The sequence below is a fragment of the Bubalus kerabau genome, chromosome 2, assembly GCF_029407905.1.
Source record: "Bubalus kerabau isolate K-KA32 ecotype Philippines breed swamp buffalo chromosome 2, PCC_UOA_SB_1v2, whole genome shotgun sequence".
Classification (NCBI taxonomy): domain Eukaryota; kingdom Metazoa; phylum Chordata; class Mammalia; order Artiodactyla; family Bovidae; genus Bubalus; species Bubalus kerabau.
The window spans coordinates 136,259,482-136,279,876 of record NC_073625.1 but is presented as its reverse complement, the minus strand read 5'-3'; the positions used below and the strand labels follow the sequence as shown (position 1 = coordinate 136,279,876).

The window sequence follows — 20,395 nt, the reverse complement described above, 5'->3', positions numbered from 1 at the left end:
AACCCCACTCCCCAAACCCTGTCACTGGTCTCCTGTGTATCCTGCTGGAGTCACCTGGAACACATAAACGTACACACAACACACACAAGCACACACGCACACTCCACCCTGTGTGTCCTTTCCATTCCTCCCCCTCTTGTTACGCTAAAATGGCAGACAACTGTACAAGATCTTTTCTGCCTCCATGTTTTTTCATTTAAATGTATCTTTGAGAAGATCTTAAAAATACTAGAAAGTTATAAACATCAAGTCTAAACAAAATCTGTATAGAAACAGTACACACAAAACATCTCCCACCAGGTGTTAAAACTGGTGACCTCTGCTGGCAGGACATATAGAAGTCCAAGGTCAAAGAAGTAAAAAGGGTCTGTTAGTTTTTGCACAAGAATAGGAAAGTTATTGGTATTTCCCTGATAGAGCAACAGGCTTCACTCCAAACCCCAGTTTAAGATCTCCAAATATATATTTGCTTACTAAGAAAAACAGACAAAGGTGACTTAGGGAAAATCCATCACTTAAGTGGGTGAAAAATTTTCAAGTATACTGCATTATACATTTTAAAATAAAAGATGACAAAAAACATTGATACAGCTACAAACAGCATCTAAAAATTCACACACACGATAAATTTTATCCTATAAAATAATAATCATACAGAAAATGAAAAAAATATTAAGGAAATTCATCCATTACCTATTCCCATTACCTTATTTCACAAACCCGAAGTAGATGACCCAATTGCCTTACACTGCCAGTTAATGACATCTGACAATCACAAAATAGAAATGGAACAAAATTAGTACACACTCTACCCAATTAGCCTGCTCAAATTAAGGGGAAAGCATAAAACACCTCTCCCTAACCCTTAAGTCGTGCTCCATTAGCAGTTGAAGGTAACCACTAAAATATGCTATTAACTGTTAAACTCTGGCAAGGTGTTTGCTTACACTAATGTCAAGTACTTCCTATTTATTATTCTATGTAAGATGTAGATTTTTCGGTCCTCCAATATACTAAGAAAATTTAGATCTCTCTCAAAAAAAAAAAAAAATCACAAAATTAAATGACAAAAATCTCAGAATTTTAATATAGGAATTGATTGTATAAGTATTGGTAGAATGAAAGAGCAAACTTTAGGAAGCATTTCATCTTATCCTCTTATACCTTTCTGGAAACTAAATGACTAAGCCATATAACTATGGTTTTGCGGGGGGGGGGGCAAAAAATTCACTTAATATTGAATCCACGTTAAAATGCTATCCACCATTCAGGTACATAAGCAGTTAAGAACAAAAACACAAACATCCACTAACCACCAAGGCACTTGTCACCCTGTTATGATGCCTATCACTCAGGATACAATGCAGAAGGAAGGCAGGCAGAAGGGAAGGAAGGAAGTGAGGGAGGGAAAAAGAGGAAAGCTACGGTACCAACTTTGATCTCAGACAAATATGCAGATTGATATCTAGTCCTTAACAAAAATTCTTTGTTTTAAATTGCTTAAAAACAGAAAACCTCACCTTTGTTTAAAAAAAAAAAAAAGTTTGAGAGTCCCGAGTACAATTTCACATAAAAATAACATAAAGACGACTCTGGAATGACCATCTCTGACCCCTGACTGCTGTGGTTTCTTCTGTATTTTAAATTCTACCTCCTGAAAGAAATGTTCAATAAAGAGGGAAACAGGTGGCAAACTCCCCAGTTTAAACATTCAATACCTAGTCTTCCTCATTTAGTCCTCAAGTTGACATTTCACATAAATATCTTCCTTAACCCTCTGGAACTCTCCATTTACTGAAATGGAACTTCTGATCTTCCAGCATGACCCTTATGGTCTGACTGTACTATTTCTGAGCTGTGAATCCAAGCTCTCACAAAACAGGGTAACATTCAACTTATTTTGACACTGAAACCTTCTATCTTAAAACTCTAAATGTTAAAAATTTCAAAAGGACATAATACCAAGATAGTTGCCTTTAGAATAAATCACCCAGGTGGATTGGTACCTCTTTACCACAAAATACTACTGAAGAGGGAATTCACTGGTGGTCCAGTGGTTAAGACTCTGTACTTCCACCGAGGTGGCACGGGTTCAATCACTAGTTGGGACACTAAGGTCCCACATGTCGCATGGTCAAAAAAAAAGAAGGAAAACTATTGAAGAGAGATGGTTACAATGACATTCCTCTGAGAGACGGAACCCACTGACGCTGTATGATAGATAGTTAACACATTCATAGTAACAGCTCAAATGGGATTCCAGTGTGGTCAGAAGGCTGTCACAAATAGTGAGAGCTAAAAACATAACCTTATTTAGACATACTACCGAGAAAACAGTAAGCAAAAAAACCTGACAATTAAAAAAATAAAATCCAAAAATCTTAAGTTTCATAACAACACAAATAAAATCAGATAAAGCCAATTTAGCGTGACATGATTTCTAGACTAGGTCTTTCACCAGGACTGTGGCTACTATCCCAGGATTAAGAGAATAAAACTATCCACTTTCAATTCACTCTAAATAATGACTAGGTTCTTTTTTTCCCCTTCCTTGTCAACATTGGCAACATCAAAATTCAAATTAATGGTTATGTGACTATAGTATAACTAAACTTTGAAGGGTTAATTCAAAAAGAAGCTTGACACAGTACCAAGAGTGAAACAGGACTGTCACTGTTCTTATTTAAACATGGGCCCTCATAGAAACAATCCATTTTATCATGAAGATAGTATAGTACAAAAGTCAAGAATTTTGCTACATACTCTATGGAAAATTGGAGAAGGAAATGGCAACCCATTCCAGTATTCTTGCCTGGAGAAACCCATGGACAGAGGAGTCTGGTGGGCTACAGTCCATGGGGTCACAAAGAGTAGGACATGACTGAGCAGCTAAGGAAAATGGTCCTTTCCTTCAAGAAATCTAATTGTAGTTGAGGCAATGTGACACATTCTCACAAAACAATAAATAATTATGGAGTCTGCGACATTCATTAAATCCAATCCAATCTCAGAGAAAAAATAGCCTGAGTCAGGATGGCCAGAAAAAGCCTCATCAAAGTGGGACTGAAACTAGGCTATAAAAAGGACAAAGGGAAGAACAGCACACGCGAAGGCAGAGTAGTGAGTATGACAAAACGGCAGTGTTTACTTGACAGGCAAGCAAGAATCCCAGTTGGCGAAGAGTGGGAAATAAAGCTGAACAGGTTAGAATGGAGCCTTAAAGGCCAGACTTGAAGCATATGAACTACATCCAGTTGGCAAAAGGAAGCCATAATGGGTTCTTCAGCAGGGGAACTGACATGATGAACCAATATTTAAATGCATTACACTGTCGGCAGTTAGAGAAGACAGAATGAAGAAGGCTGCCCAAAGCACCCGGCCAGAAAAGTAAAGCAATGACCCAGAAACCTAAACCCATTTATTCATTCCTTCCTTCACCGAGAAGAGACTGCTAGTTAAGAACAAGGCCTAGAAGTCAGACACACTGGGCTCAAGTCCCTCTCAGCACCCCTTCCTTGCTACCTGAGCCTTTGTTCCCAAGCAGTTGGTAATTAAAAGAGCAGTCACTCAGTCACAAGTACCTGCCAAAGCACCTTTGTGGTCCTGACACATAGAATTCTAGTAGTAGTTAACACTACTGCTGAATTAAGAGTGACAAAAAATGGGAAGGGAAAATAAGGCTCAAGGATACTTCAAAGGAACAGAACCTCCAAGCGGAACTGTCTTGATAGCAGCTGAAAATGTAGAACACTAACACAGATAAAAGGTGGAGACTGAAGAAAATAACCTACTTAAAGTAATCACTCCAATTTAAAAAGCAGATAGATCCTAGACACTGCGGATCCATCCTCGAAAAATTAAATCTCTCTTTATTTAAAAAGAGTTAGAAAAGATTTCAAATGGTTCAAGCAGAATTAAAAGGTCCAAGTCCAAGCAACAGAAGGACAGCAACAAAGACACAAAGACCCACCACTGCCTACACCAGCCATGGAACTAAAGCTTCCACTTAGTTACAACCCAGCCTAATGCTTCAAGTAAGCCTTACTTAAGTCACAACTTCAGGAGTAAATAAATTACGCTAAGCATATGTCAACTATTTTGCCCAAGAATTCAGGAAATAAACCGCTAAATACTTCCTATGACATTATGCCCCTACTTAAATAACAAGTAAATAAAATGTAATGCAAAGAAGCAAACTTCAAATCCAAAGCCATCATCATCCTAATCACCTTACATTTCCATAATGCTTATTTGTCGGCTACTGCTCTCAGCAACTTACACATACTTTTTTTTTTTTTTAAACCAAAGTATCCTAATGGCTCGACAGTAAGGAATCCTCCTGCCAATGCAGGAGAAACGGAATATCCCCTGGAGGAGGAAATGGCAACTCATTTCCTTCCTTGTATTCTTGCCTGGGGAATCCCACGGACAGAGGAGCCTGGCGGGTTACAGTCCATAGGGTCGCAAAAGAGTCGGACACGACTTAGCAACTAAATTCAGCAATAGCTGATTTACATTGTTGTGCTAATTTCTACTGTACAGCAAGTGTCTCAATTATACACACATACACATTTTTATACATATATTCTTTTCCACTATGATTTATTCCACGAGACTGGCTATAGTTCCCTGTGCTCGTTGTGTATCCATTCTAAATGTAATAGTTTGCACCTACCAACCCCAAACTCCCAGCCCATCCGTTTCCTTCCCCCTCCCTCTTGGCAGCGGCTAGTCTGCTCTCCGTGTCTGGAAGTCTGCTTCTGTTCTGTAGATAATTCATTTGTACCGTATTTTAGATTTCACGCATATCATACAGTATGTATCTCTTTGACTTATTCCACTTAGGATGATAATCTCTAGTTGTAGCACATATATAATTCTCTTAATCTGCTCAACTCTATGAAGTTGACTGTCCCACTACACAGAGGAGCAAGCTAAGACACAGTGGAGTTGCTCCCACAAGGTGATAAAATTAGTAAGGGATGAAGCCTGAGTCTGAAGCTGGGGAGTTCACCTTGAGAACGCCTGACAGAATCTGCAAGCTGCACAAAATGACTTTTATGATTTTTCTTACACGAGTTTTCAGAAATATGTGCTCTGAGGATCTGCTTTTCCTACTTAAGTTTAAGTATGGAATCACATTTCCTTATTTCTGCTGGCAGTATGTGGAGAGGCTACATCACTGCAGTGAATCTTAAAGTCGGAAACTCAGCAGTGGACAAGAAGATTACATCTTATTACTAATAAACAGTTCTAGAGAGTTAAGCCAATGATACGTGAGCCTTATGAATTTCATTTATCTACACAATGACATGACCCAGTTAGTAGCAACCCCAATTATAGAATTATAAACTTCATTAAAAACAGTAGTTTTTCAAAAGATATCTACAGATAAGACTGACAAAACTTAGGCCCAGCTAAAGTCATCTAGAAATAAAATGGACTAGGGCTCAAACAAAGGTCTGAATACTAGTGCATCATTTGATCCTTCTGTGGCCTTGAACAAGTAAGTGAATTAACTTATCTTCACCTCACTGTTTTAGCATCCACAAATACTACGCAGCTCAGGATTAGACTGGGGTATGAATGACGTAGCAAAGCACCTCACACCTTTCCTAGAGTACAGCCCAAGCAGAGTTCCTTTCCTTGGACTCCTGCTAAAAGGGCTATTAATGGTACTCTTAGGGAGTCCAAACCCAGAGATGGTGAACAGTAAACCTCTCCAGCATAGCCTCTCTCACATAGGTTTTTAAATTCAAGTATCTCTTGGCAATAGAATAGTATATACCAACATGTGGTCTCCCAAATCAGACCACACTCTTACCAGTTGTCTGCACACAGCCCTGGGGTCCTAGCCTTTCTGTACTGTGGCGGTGTACTGCTTTTTTTTTTCTTTTTGCATGTTAGTGACTTACACTATAAATGTCATTTGAAATGAGTCAAATTCCATGTACTAGAAAAATACAAAGTCCCAGACAGTGTCAATATTTCTGCCATCTCTCTCCCCTGACTTACAACTATTCACATTCTTCTCAATTCTTTTTCTACAAATAACACAGAAAATGAATAAATCCAATAAATTATGTCTTCCTCAAAATATGTCAAGTCAGAAATTCTTTGTAGTAATAACTGCTGTAGTAAATTGGAGATGAATCCCTTTATCAGCTACCCATTTGACAAGGTTGTACTTATATTTCATTGCTATATATGAACAGATATATTTGTTCAACAGGTTGTCATTCAAAAGGTCCATTAGTCAGTCTCATCTCTTATCAGTAACCCCTATGTTTATAGTCATTCTGCCCTTTCTGCACATTAGCCTGAAAGGCTCCCAGTACACAGGAAGCAGTTACTTCTTATTCTCCTCCTGGGTATGTTCTCGTGGTAATCATGATAAATCTTATGTTGAGAACAGACCTAACAAAGATCTCTGAACATGTGCAAAAAAGTTATTAAAATAGTCAACACTTCTTTGAAACAACCAATGAAAAAATATAACCTTCACAAGGGGCCATCCCATTTACCACGGGTGTTCCCCGTACTAACAACCAAAGCTGGTACACGTGGGAATAAAAAAACCTCTTATAAAACTAATGGTGACCCTTGCAACAATTTTTATGGCATTAACAAATAATTAAGTTCCTTAACAGTAAGAAAAACTTTTTCCTTGTACGTATTGTTTTCATACCCCATTCAGTTTAGCGCTTTGCCCTCTAGGTCCGATTGTAACAACTCAAACGGCAAAAAAAAAAAAAAAAAAAAAAAAAATAGTCGTTTATGGATTTAATGGTTGTGATTACATATATCACATGGTGCAAGACAGCAGAATTGAGGTGAAAAAAAAAAACATATTCCAAAGAAGCAGGAAAACCTCGATTTAAGAGCAAAAAGTATAAACACAAATCACAAGCCTAACCACTCTCAGGCATATTTTCTGCTGCCCCTCCTCCACAGGTAAACGCTATTTCTAGAACGGCGCTCAATGATAATTTCCGAAGCCTGCTTGCCATGAACTCCCATGATACAACCCAACATACACACTGTTTTCATGGAGACAAAGCTGCCCTATTTCACCAGACTATAAACTTATTAAAAGAGTGAGAACATACAGTCCCAGGAAGTCAAAATTACTAAAATACACCAATGCAGCATGAGTCTGATTTAACAAATATGAAAATAAACCACACTGGGAAAACCAAAAAGTCACTCACTGTATCTTCAGCGTGTAATCAGGATATTTATCACTTTTTTAAGTAAATGAAACCACCACCAGGGCCTCATATTATCCGACCAGATAAAGGAGTCTTTAGGAAAAAAGGGGGGAGGGAAATGATTACCTAATTATATGGGGGAGGGGGAATTAAACCATTCAGACTAAAAATAACCTACATTTCACCCACCATATTTTATGAGCAAGCTTGTTTAGATCAACAGAAGGGTCTTGCCTGGAAAACCAGAAAGCCAACAGTCAACTTCCCTCAGTCAACTATAAATCATATAGGCACTAAAACTCTTCACCTTGGTGCTCGCACAGTCCACCGTTTTAAGCAAACTCCAGACACAGAAAAATCTAGTTTTTAACTTGGTTCCAACACTTTAGTCATTCGTAATCACCACATTATTTTCGAGAATATCATTAGATAAGGTAAGAACGGGAGCATTTTTTAAAAGCCATTACAACTCAAATTTTACATGAAACACAACATTTTCACAACCCAAATTTATTCTCGGTTGCCCCTGCAAAGTGATGCCTATTTCAGCAAATTAGGAACTTCCAAAAATACTGAACACGCTCACACACGCATGGCTTCCCTCGAGCTGCCATTTCAGATTAATATTTCACTGAAATAAAAGTCTGCTGCTGTTCAAAAAATGACATTGGTTGCAAAGAGGAAGTTACCGAGAAACCACCCTCACAACGTGGCCTTTACACTGTCAGAAAATAATGTGACTCTGAGCCACCCAAAACTTACCAGGAAGCTAGCAATAACTTTGCCAATTCTACACTTCTGAACCCAACTTCAAAAAGGCTCTATCAAATGCCTCCTCAAGACGCTAAAAAGCTCTAAGTTACAAATAAACACGTCCCGGAGTGCGGCCCTGCGGCCGCGCGCCCCTCCCCCCCTGCACCCCCGCCCAGGACGCGCGCCCCAACAGCCGCCCCCCGCACGCCAGCCGGGGTCGCAGCGCCGGGGCCTGGGCCGCGCCGGGGGAGGGGCGCGGACTTCCATCGCAGCCCGAGGTTTCGCCAGAAAACGTGCACCGAAGCCCTCTCCCCTGCTAAAAATAGGCTATAAAGGAGTCGGCCTCATGATGGCTCCTTGATTCAATTTGCTGCAAATTCTTTCCTGAAAGCCTCCCCCACAGACACATACACACACACAAAAAGGGGGTGTAAATGCATGAAGGGTGGAAGAGGGGGAGCAGGCCGACGTGCACAATTTTCGGGGACAACAACATAATAAGGGTGAGGATCCCCCGGGACCAGGAAAGGGTAGGGGGTGGGCAGGCACGTGAGCATTTCAAAGAAGCCTGGGAGAGCAAAAAGGGGGGATGGGGCACCCTAAATGCCGTCCCTCCCTCCCCTCCCCCACCAAACGCCCAGCTCCCCGAAGGGCCAAGTTGAAAAATGCATGTTCCACTTGCGCCCATCCCCCCCACCACCACCGCGGCCTGGCGCCCCCCAGACCACCGCGGCCCGCGCCCCCCGCCCCGGCCCGCGGCCGCCCCCACCCCGGGGTCCGGCCCCCGGCGCTTACCTGGAAACGGTGGCCTCCGACGCCGCTCCCCCCTCCCGGGAATGGAGGCACAAGGAAATTCCCCTCCTCGCCGCCGCCGCCACCTCCAACCACCCCCAAAATAACCCCTCCGGGGGGTGAGAGGCAATTATAACCCCGGCGAGCGGAGGGCGCGGGGGATGGGCGCCGGGCGGGCGGGGGCGGGGAGCGCGGCGCGGGTCCCCAGGTGGCGAGCGGAGGTGCTCCCGCCGCGGGGGGAGGGGCGGGGGCGCACGCGGCCGGCGGCGGGGGGAGGCGGCGCGCGGGGGAAGGGCGCGAGCGGGAGAGGAATTGAGGCAGAAGGTAAAAGCTGTTACTAAGGGAAAGAGCCAAACGGTTCGGAGCAGCCAACGGCTCAGACACTCAACACTGGGGAGAGAGGAATGGGGACCAGCCAGGCACAAATGAGCTCGCGAGGCCCGCGGCGGCGGCGGCGGCGGCCGCGCAGCAAAACAAACCCGAGCGGCCTGCGCCGGGCGGGCGCGCGGGGGAGGGGCCGGCGGGGGAGGGGCGCGGCGGACGCGGGGAGGCGGCGGCGGCGGCGGCGGCGCGGCGGGGGGGGGGGGCCTCCGCCGGCCCCGCTCCTCTGCCTCCCGCCCGCCGCGGCGGCGCTGGGGGCTGGGCGGGTGCGGCGCAGGCGTTTAAAAAGAAAGCAAGACCTGCGGGCGCTCCCAGGCGCCGCCGGGCCCCCGGCCGCCCCGCCCCCACCGCCGCGCGCCGCTGGGTGCGGGGCGCCTCCGGGCCGGGTGGGGGCGGGGAGGCGCCGGTTATCTTTCCCGGGAAGGCCGGCCGGGCTCCGACGTGGTCGGGGGCGGCCTGGCCCCGCGCGCACCCGGGCAGCGTGGCGCGGCCGGCGGGCCACACGCACGCGGTGAGCATGTGCGGAGAGCGCGGCGCAGGCATCATATGGACATTTGTTTGGGAAAAGAGCTGCTCGCACCTTTGTGTGCATAAATACATATGTTTCTCGGAAGCCTACCTGGAAAGGTGCTTTATCTGTAATAAGCGATTTTCAAAATATGATCCAGAGCACCGGATCTGTGGAGAAAACACGCGCACACAAGAAAAGGGTTTTGATACCAAACACAAAGCTGTAATTGAAGTGTTTATGCCCAAATGTACTGTGAATTAAACATATGGTGGTATTTATCGTCTGGTGGGTCTGTTTGAAAGGTTTTGTCGATCAGTTCTCGTTTTACAAAAATAAAATAATGAACTAAATGTTTGCTAAACATACATACCTCTACGGCAGCATCGACAGTAGAAGTTTATTCACTTTGTCTACTTTTTTTTGTAGCTCATCAAGGCGGTTTATAGATTATAACTTAGATTAGTGATCATGTAACAATATTGATGAGGGCAGCGGGTTGTTTTTAGAAAGGGTGGCAGTTCACAGGTTTGAAACAAATGTGTTCGGTGTAAGGTCCTCAAAAAGCAGAGCTTGGGGTTTTCTAGGACCTTTGTATAAGCCTAAGGTATTAAAAAAGCAGCTTACTCCTTTAACTTTAAGATTTGGCCTGAAAGAAACCTTTTTTGTTGATATTTTCAGTTACTGCTGTCTTCAGAGTAAAATAACAATTGGCAGCCTTTTTAAAAGGTTAAGGGTTCTGTTTTCCTACTTTTGTACTTTCATATTTGGAAATTGGGGTACTCACTATTGTAAAGCAATGGTAGTTTCCTCTCAGTATCAGAGACCTAAATTCTCACACCAAAAAAAAGTTCATTAAAACTAACTTTTACACATCTGGACTCTGGGTGGCCTAATAAGCTCAGTGATGAGACAGGTGCCCATTTTTGGCCAAAGTCAAAGGCTCTTGCCCTTGTTGAGTTCGAGGAGCTGCTGGAGGCCTTTCCAGACCTTTGTATGTTCGCTGGGGGAGGTGGGGGAGGGGGTAGGAAAACCATCAGAAGAGAGGGAGTGAGATTGGAAACTCCCTCCCAACCACCAGAAAGTGTTCAAAGCCTCTCTGTGGTTTGTCCTTAGAGCTATTTTCATATATGAAAGAGGGAATGTTAGATTAAACAATGTCATCCGATGGGAATTTAGATAACTGCAGGTTTCCAAAACACTGTATTGAGTGTACAGGGAAACAGCACAAAGAGAGCTGGTTTTGCATCAGAAAGATTCTGAAGCTCAGACTGACTGCAGAACTAGCACCTTTTGCAAAGGCGCTTTTCAGAAGCAGTGAAAATATATTTTACTTTTTTTGTCAATATTTGTAGTGAAATACATATAAATGTCACTAAGCATAATCTTCTGTTCAATTAGTAAGCTATCTCAGTACAACTAGGGTTCATTATCTGAGCCACCCAGTGAAACACATCTATCGGTCTAGCTTGAATTTTCACATTGTGCCACCGGGTGTGGGTCCTGTTCAGGCAGTAGCTACTGGAAAATCAAACCACCAATCTAGTGAATGAGGACTCCTCACACTGTTTCTTGACAGGGTCATCTCCAAACCGAGGATCCCAGACTTACCTTCCCTTGAAATGACCTCATTCCCTCCCTTCACAAGGGAGGGCCCACCCTGCCTCAGGTCCTTAGGGTCCAGGGCTTCCAGCCTGAAATTCTTAGACCCTACACCAAGCTGCTATCTTTCCTAACAGAAATTCCTAAATTGTTATTATCACATTGGTAATAATAATCATTTGTTTATATCCTTGAAGTTTATAAAGTATTTCTGTGCATAAATGACTTCATTTGAATATCATGAGAATAGTCACCAAAGGTGGGGACCTGTGCCATAAACTTGTTCCAGTAAAGTGAACTTCCTCCCCTGTGCTTACTGAAGACAGACTTGAAGTGACCTTTGGACAAATAAAAGCACCCAGTGTGGAAAAGCCTTGGTTCTCCCTGTGAAGGGGTTTTAAGTGAGGCTTAGGGGCTTCCCCGGTGGCTCAGTGATAAAGGAGTCTGCCTGCAATGCAGGAGACACTGGTTCAATCCCTGGGTCCAGAAGACTCCCCTGGAGGAGGAAATGGCAACCCACTCCAGTATTCTTGCCCGGAGAATCCCATAGACAGAGCAGCCTGGAGGGCTACAGTCCATAAGTAGACCCAATTTAGCAACTAAACAACAACAATCCCTTTGACTTCTATATTCCAGAACCTATCTGATATGATAAACATTGTGGCTTCAACATGAAATACTCAGATAAATGAGGCACCATACAAAGGTCACATGTATTGTTACCGCCACCCACTAATCATTCCAACACATGTAGTATACCAGATCAGAGGCCTCACCAAAATGCAATAGTTAGGCAAGAAAGCCTTGACAACAAAGAAGTAACTATTGTTACCAATTTCCAATACTTTGTCCTAATCTAAAAGCTGTCCTTATGCTTTGAATATAAATGTTAATATGTTTCTAAAAAAGAGAAATTATTGTTACTAAGAAATTTTAAAGCAAAGTGAGTGAAGTCCTTCAGTCCTGTCTGACTCTTCCTGACCCCATGGACTGCAGCCTACCAGGCTCCTCTAGCAAAGAGGCACACTATTAAGAAGTTCTCTTGAACTTTCTAGCTAACTCTCAACAAAGAGAAACCTGGGGCCAGTAACTGTTACCAGAAGTTACATGTTTGTTATAAAATGACTAAACAAATCTTGACTTGTCTTATTTCAGTAATATTACACCCGGGGGTGTGGAATGGCAAGATAGCCTACACCTTTGCAACTTTCATCACTCAGGAAATAGAACATTTTAAAATTAAGGTGGTTTAATCCCAGAACTATAGGATCTCATTGCTATATTTTTAAAGCCACCGTGATGTTTTAAGTTGTTTACATGAGCTGATCTATGTGATTAAAATATTCAAAACAAACTTAATAACATGAAAAAGACATCTGATACCAAAAATATGATCCTGGCACTGTAACTCTTTTTCGTATTTTTACTCACCCGGGAACTCAGTGGCTTTGTGTCTGCAGCATTTACCCTCAAGCGTCTCTCTGGCACCCTGTGATATATTTCTGTTTCATTCTGACTAGTTTGTGTAATTCTTTGTGGCTCTTCCAGTGTTCAGGGTTTGCCATCCACAGCAATGCATCTCAGACACACATCTCAGGATCTCAGCATACAAGCTCCTTTTCTCCATCTGTGCTTAGCAGACGACATTTGACCTTTCCTCATCAGTGTGAACCTTGTCAGTTTTCCATGACTCTGTGACCCGATTTCATTACAACAATGAACTTTACTTGGGAGTCTTCATTTAAATTACAAAAGCGACACACAACCATCTTACAAGTATTTATGCCTCTCAGATAATGGAAATAGCAGGTCGTATCCTGCCTTTGTGATTAGTCAGAATAGAAAACCAGCCACACACAGAGCATACTGCTGTACCCATCACTTACTTATACTGACCAGCCATGTGCTTCCTTGGGCAGTGATCAAGGCTGCACGTTATGTTGATGGTTTTGCTATTCATTCCACAAACTTTTATTCAAGAAGTTACCCGCAAGGAATTTATGGTCCAGTCCAGTCAGGAGGGGGTTGGGAGGACAGATTTCAAAAAATACATGCGCTTCCCAGGTGGCGCTAGTGGTGAAGAACCTCCAATGCAGGAGACATAAGAGACGCAGATTCGACCCCTAGGTCAGGAAGATCCCTGAAGAAGGAATGGCAACCCACTCCAGTATTCTTGTCTGGAGAACCCCATGGACAGAGGAGCCTGACAGGTTACAGTCCATGAGGTCACAGAGAATCAGACACCACTGAAGTAACAGCATGGCACACATATTAGGCTATAGTTTGGCTTCCATAACAAAGGCAATGTAAAAAATGGTTTAAACAAGATAAAAATTTATTCTCTAACGTGGCCATTCCAATGTAAGCATTACAGAACTGGTAATGTAAAAAGGACCCAGTTTGTTCTACTAGCTCAACACATATCTTATTACTGGTTGCCTAACTTAGCCTTTCTGGCTCCTGCCATCACATTCAAATGCCAGTCACTGGGCTCTTTCAAGACTCGTCCTGGCAGTTGTGCTTATCACTTCCACTCAGACTCACTTGGCCAGGACTTGGGCATATGACCATACCTAAGTGCTAGTAAGTCAGGTAAATGACACGTACCAACCTTAAATAAAAGAAGATGGGAAGATGGTTGGGAGCATATATTAGTTTAGATAGGGCTTTTAGAGGAGGCTGCTCAGTTAAGGTGACCTGTGAGCAGGAAACAAAATTGGGGGGTGAGTGGACAAAAGCAGAAGGAGGAGGAAGGGATATCAAATACAGGAGGGTGAGAAGGTAAAAGTCTCTCAGTCATGCGAATCTTTGTGACCCCATGGACTGTAGCTGCCAGGCCCATCTGTACATGCAATTCTTCAGGCCAGAATTCTGGAGTGTGTAGCTGTTCCCTTCTCCAGGGGATCTTCCCAACCCCGGGAATAAACTCAGGTCTCCTGCACTGCAAGCAGATTCTTTACCTTCTGAGCCACCAGGGAAGCAAATACAAAAGAACAGAGGCAAAAGCTGTATTTAGGGGTAAAAATGATGCCAGTGAGCCAAGCAGTGGCCAAAGAGGGAGTCAGGAACCAGATGTGAAGGTCTTTTTCTTTTCATGAGATGGAAAGCCATCAGAAGGTTTTGAGTGGAGAAATGACTTGATCCAACTTCTCTTTTATTATGGGCAGTGTCGAGTGCAGTTGTGCAACAGTGGAAAGGGGACAACTGGTTAGGGACTAATGTAGAAATCCCAATGAGAGAATGGCACGTGGGGGATGGTGGCAAGACCTGGTTAAAAGATGCTAAACTCTGTGTACATTTTATTTATTTTTAATTGGAGGATAATTGCTTTACAATAGTGTGTTGGTTTCTACTGTACAACAACGTGAATCAATTATAAGTATACATATACATATATCCCTCCCTTTTGAGCCTTCCTCCCACCCCTCTAGGTTGTCTCTCTGTGTACATTTTATTTAATTTTTTAAATAATTTTGTTTATAGTTAATTTATTTTATTTTTTGGCTGTGCTGGGTCTTCACTGCTGCACGGGCTTTCTCTAGTTGTGGCAAGCAGGGACTACTCTTCATTGTAGCAGGCTTCTCATTGCGGTGGCTTCTCTTGTGGCAGAGCACAGACTCTAGGGCTCACAGGCTTCAGCAGTTGCAGCACATGGGCTCAGTAATTGCAGCCCCCAGGCTCTAAAACACAGGCTCAATAGTTGTGGTACACAGACTTAGTTGCTCTAGACCATGTGGGATCTTCCCAAGTCAGGGATCTAACTCACATCTCCTATATTTACAGGCGGATTGTTTACCACTGAGCCACCAGGGAAGCCCTCTGTGTACATTTTAAACAAGCATCAGGAAATATACTTGTGGCATGAGAGAGAAACACAAGAGTCAAAGATGATTCTGAGATTATAGACCAAATAAGTAGAATGGAATGGCCATTTATCAAGATGGAAGAGACTGGAAGAGGAGAAAGTTTATGAGGGAAAAATCAAGAGTTTTGCATTAGAGTTTGATGTGCCGATCAGACATCCCCTTGAAGACATCAAATAGGCAGCCAGAGACCCAAGTCCAGTGTTCAGAGGAGGAATCAGTGCTGAAAAACATCATGTTGGGACTCATCAGTTAAGTAAGGATATTTTAAATCATAGATCTGGATACAACTGGCTAGAGAGTAAGTGTAGGCAATAAAGAGCTCTCTATTATCTTATACAGTCTCTGGCCCCAAATATCTCCCCTGCTGTTGATGGGCTCAGAAGCCTAAACGTATTTTATCACTGGTGGATGTAAGGTGACACTCTATCTGGACAAGGACATTGTTGAAAAGAAACCACAGATCATATTAATGGCTACCAGTTATTGAAGCTTGTTGCTTTTTACCAAGCACTTTTATCTTTGCTGTCCCTAACTTTCTCAAAAAACCTGGAGAGGTAAATAATATTGTTATCTCAGTTTGACTCATGAGGAAACTAAAGTAACAAGACCAAATAGCTTATGGAAGTTCATGTGCCAAATGGCAAAACAAGAATTTGCACTTGAGGCTGTCTGACAGCCCTGTCTGCTCTTCCACAGAGTGAAACCAAGCAGGTCACGGCAAGAAAGTGCAAGTCCTTCCATGAATGGAGAAGAGAGAAATGTAAAGTGGAAAAAAGGAGAAACTGCTTGAGGGAGGAACCACATCGTAATCTCAGTTATGTGACCCACAGTTTCTAGATTAGAGTCTCCAAAAATTATTTACTGAGTGCAGTGGTTATAATCAATCAACTGCATTCACTCGTTTGCACTCTGAGCTGTTAATATTAGTCCATCTACACAAGGAAGGAAGGATTACATAAGGAAGACCTTTGTGCCACTTACTCCCTGCCTCTCACCACCACCTCCCCTGCCCCCACATGGCAATTTAGCTGTAGACTGTTCTTAAAGACAGATTTTGCGGGCAAAGAAGGCAATATACAGTAATTCCGTTTCCTTTATTACAAATTTGAAAACCTAGCTTTCCTTTAAGCTTTCAATTTCAAGTTCCATATCTAAGTCTCTCTTTTAAGTGAATGTTTACAATTTAGTTAATTAAATTCCTTTGAATTATTAAACTGCATTTATACATTTAATATATTTAATCTTTTTAAAATACTTTATTACTCAACAAACAAAAGAATCACAAATCATGCTCATAAATATGATAAATTAATTTTAAAATAGGATGAATCTTATTCTTTTGAATATTACAAAAATACAGATTTAATAAACTTCTCATATCTTTTCATTAGAAATCACAAATCTAAAACAATGACAAAGATTATGGAGATAGTTTAAATTGGCATCTCGAGGATAACCTGTTAAGCATTCTAAAATGTCAAATTATCTTAAACATTATAAATGTTTATAAGACCAAACACAAATATGCACAAGTTATTTCTAAGCATAGAATAAAAAATTTACTTTAGTAGACTTGAAAAGTTTAAGTAAGTAATGAGATACTTCTTTGTTTAACTTGATGCTTTACTGGGACTAAAACAAACATGCTTTAAATAAAAAAATTCTACTGGTCCAGGTGAGTTAGGATGAGTGGCTAATCGTCCTAAGAGGTTCTGGCTGGATATGTAGACATCAGGGTAGCATTTCTCATAGCTGATAAAACATACTGAATCCTCCTTAATGCCAGTCAATGTGAATAACAAATTATCGCCTGCAAATAGCTAGTGGTCTTGTCGCCATTCCTGTTCACAGATTCTGCCTGCATCTATTTCTTCCAAGTTATTTGTATTTGTGCCCCTACTGCTAGATTGGGACTAGTGCTAAAGAACCCGGTTGCCAATGCAGAAGACTTAAGAGACACAAGTTCAATCCTGGGTCAGGAAGATCCCCTGGAAGAGGAAATGGCAACCCACTCCTATATTCTTGCCTGGGAAATCCCAAGGACGAAAGAGCCTGGCAGGCTACAGTCCATGGGATCACAAAGAGTTGGACACGACTGAGCAACTGAACACAAAGCACAAAGCACTGCTAGACTGCTGACAAACCTAGCTGAATTCAACCAATTTATAAACTATTTCATTCTGAATTGTATTGTTTTTCATCTCTGATGAGACTACAATTCTTATAGAAGTTAACTGTGCACTCTCTCATGTCTGTGACTGGCTCTGCAGTTCTGAACACACACACACACACACCCCTTCAATATAGCTAATGGAAAGTGAGCAGCCTTCACTGTATAAGAATATGCCAAATGCCCTCATGTAAAGATTTCTCAAACTGTGTTCCATTCATTGTGGACACATCGCATGTGGTATAGTGAATAAAAGGGTCAACATTTTAAAAGTTTGGGAAATCTCACATGTTAAAATATCTTCTAGATGTTTGCAATGTTCGTTAGTATATTAAAGACTGAGAAATTTTGCAGTGTGAAAATCTTATAAACCCACTGAACCCCCTTTTTAAAGACATATCTTTCAAAGTCTTGCCAGGCTGTGGAACATATCTGGTAAATTGTGTTCAACTTGGTAAAGTATCTTTAATTCTTGATCTTTTATTTTTTACTTTTTGGAGATTCTAGCTTAGATATACAACTAAATGGACTTCCTAATACTTTCTTAGGGCTTCCCAGGTGGCTCAGTGGTAAAGAATCCACCTGCAAATGCAGTTGATGCAGGAGACATGGGTTCGATCCCTGGGTCAGGAAGATCCCCTGGAGGAGGAAATGGCAACCCCCTCCAGTATTCTTGCTTGTAGAATCCCAAGGACAGAGGAGCTTGGGCTACAGTCTGTGGGGTCACAAAGATTTGGACATGACTGAGCACACGCAATACTTCTTTTCCCCTAAACTTATCCCACCCTGCCATAGACAAAATTCAACAGTTGCAGCTCTTCCCCACAGGGGAAACTGCTCTCCCAGGGGAAAAAGGCAAGAGAAACTGTGTGTCCTGTGGCAAGTCCCCTCCAAAGAGAGAGGGGAAGTCCCTGCGTACCTTGTGCTCACTCACTTCCTTCCCGCAGGCTTGAAAGTCACTGTCCTTTGCAAAGACTCAAAGAATGCCTCCTGAGGCACGGACGCCCCCATCCTTCTTCAGCTTTTGACATTGTGATCTTCCTTGAGCAACACAAAGGGAAGACTGTGAATGTCAGAACCAGGTTATTGTTGAGTCAAATAAAATGCACTTGATTTTAGACACATTTAGTGATAGGAATAACCACCACAGGGCTAGGTGAAGGGTCAGAGGAACTGAGTTCTAGATTGCAGCTCCACTTAAGTTGTGTGTAATCTTAGACAAAGCATCAACCAGCTCAGCTTCCTCATTAATAAAAAGGGAGGACATGAACAGCATTGTTCCAGAGTCAGGATTCAAAACATTTCTCAGCCAGTTCTGGCCACACAACATCATCCTGCCAACTGGCAGCCCCACAGCCTATCTCCATCACTCAGTCAACATCTATCGGTGCTACCATGTGCCAGCTATTTCACAGGGCTGACGCATGCATCTAATTAATGTTTGTGAAAGCGGATCACAGCCTCCTTTTGAAAGCAAAGTATTTTTAGTCATTATTATTCTGTGTAATAAAAGGTATAAAGAATAAGAGAGATGGGAAGCTTCTTAGACACGTCTCACGTGTTTCTCCATCTTGCCTATCCTCCTAGGGGCAGCAATATTAACTTTGAGAACAGAAGTCACTTCAAGCAATAGCCAGAGGAAGTGGAGACCTGGGCCAAGACCAGCCTGAGACACAGCTTAACCTCAAAACATCAAACAGTAGTGAGAGCGAGCATGTTATTGAGTACTTACCATGTGTTAGGTTTCTTGTTCAAAACCATTTTATGCAGATTAACATTTAATCCTGGCCATACCTGGATGAATGTGTGTGTGTGTGTGTGTGTGTGTGTATGCATGATCAGCCTTGTTCTACCGTTTGTGACCCCAGAGACTGTAGCTCACCAGGCTCCTCTGTCTATGGAATTTCCCAGGCAAGAATACTGAAGTGGGTTGCCATTTCCTCCTCCAGGGCACCCTCCTGATCCAGGGATCGAACCTGCATCTCTTGTGTCTCCTCCATTGAAAGGAAGCTTCTCTATCACTGCTCGCCCTGGGAAGCCCAGCTGGATGAATGAGGAGCTATTATTATGCCCTGTCCAAAAATGAGGAAACCAAATCACTGGCTGATTCAGGGACTTGCCTAAGGTTCCCTAGCTAGTAAATGTCAGCACTGGATTTTCTTTTAGGCAGATGAGTTCATGTCCTTAACCACGACTCCACACAGGGGTTGGGGTGGGAGAGAACTGCAGCTGCCAGAGAGCATTCTGGGTCACAAGCCACACCTGGAGGTCCTGGGAGGCCTGAGAGAGGAAGTCTCAGGAGCAGACATCTCCACAGCTCTTACGGGGAAGGCACAAGACCCTCGGTCTCCAGAAGCTCCTGGCTGGCAGGAACCCTTGCCCACAGGCATTGAGAACTGGGGCACCCACAGCCTGAGGAGGGGCAGCTCCGGGGCATAGCACGAGGTGGAAGTCGGGGAAGGGGGCAGGAAGAAAGGAGGGGAGGAAGGGACTGCAGCCCTCTGTCCAGCTGGGAAAAGGCAGCCAGGTCAATGGGTTTGCCTTTGGGTGGGAGAATTAGCTCTACTGAGTAAATACACCTGGAGCTGAGGGCTGGGGCGGGACTTCCTCCTCCTGAGGCGTCAGAGATGAGTTACAGAGGAGTGAGGGCAGAGAAAGGGCCCTGGCAGGCTGGGAAGCTGGGGACCAAACTTACTGTAAAGGGCGAGATAGTAACTATCTAGCCCTTAGGCTTTGTGGGTCATGTTCTTTGTCTCTCCCCCTTCTCCCCCCGCACCCTCCCCCCAACCTTTTAAAAAGGTATACACAGTTCCTAGCCCAGGCTGTGGCTGAATTTGATCTGCAGGTTACAGTTTTGCCAACCTTTACTCTGGGCTGCCCTCATGGTTCAGACGGTAGAGAATCCATCTGCAAAGGAGGAGACCTGGGTTCCACCCTTGGCTGGAGAACATCCCCTGGAGAAGGGCATGGCCACCCAGTCCAGTATCCTTACCTGGAGAATTCCATGGACAAAAGAGCCTGGCGGGCTATAGTCCATGGGATCACAAAGAGTCGAACACAACAGGGTGACCAACAGGTTCACTTTCTTCTTTCAACTCTCGCTCTAAATAAA

At 43.2% G+C, this 20,395-nt stretch overlaps 1 protein-coding gene and 1 long non-coding RNA gene across 8 annotated transcripts in view; both read right to left on the bottom strand.

Moving 5' to 3' along the window:
• The window catches only part of TBL1XR1 (TBL1X/Y related 1), a 179,530-nt gene extending 170,626 nt beyond the window's left edge, over positions 1 to 8,904 (bottom strand). For 4 of the 7 annotated variants that reach the window (XM_055569002.1, XM_055569006.1, XM_055569003.1 and 1 more), the window contains exon 1: positions 8,760 to 8,899. The gene's annotated coding sequence lies outside the window, so the exon portion shown is untranslated. Of the gene's footprint in view, positions 1 to 8,759 lie in introns of all 7 variants that reach the window. The other 3 variants (XM_055569004.1, XM_055569005.1, XM_055569008.1) reach the window with 1 other exon arrangement.
• A 6,446-nt stretch (positions 8,905 to 15,350) lies between these two features.
• Positions 15,351 to 19,235, bottom strand: LOC129643861 (uncharacterized). Its single transcript, XR_008710547.1, has 3 exons — positions 19,016 to 19,235; positions 18,203 to 18,324; positions 15,351 to 17,998 (listed from the first exon to the last, which is right to left on the bottom strand). It is a non-coding gene; the product is annotated as an uncharacterized LOC129643861 (long non-coding RNA).
• Positions 19,236 to 20,395: the final 1,160 nt, after the last annotated feature.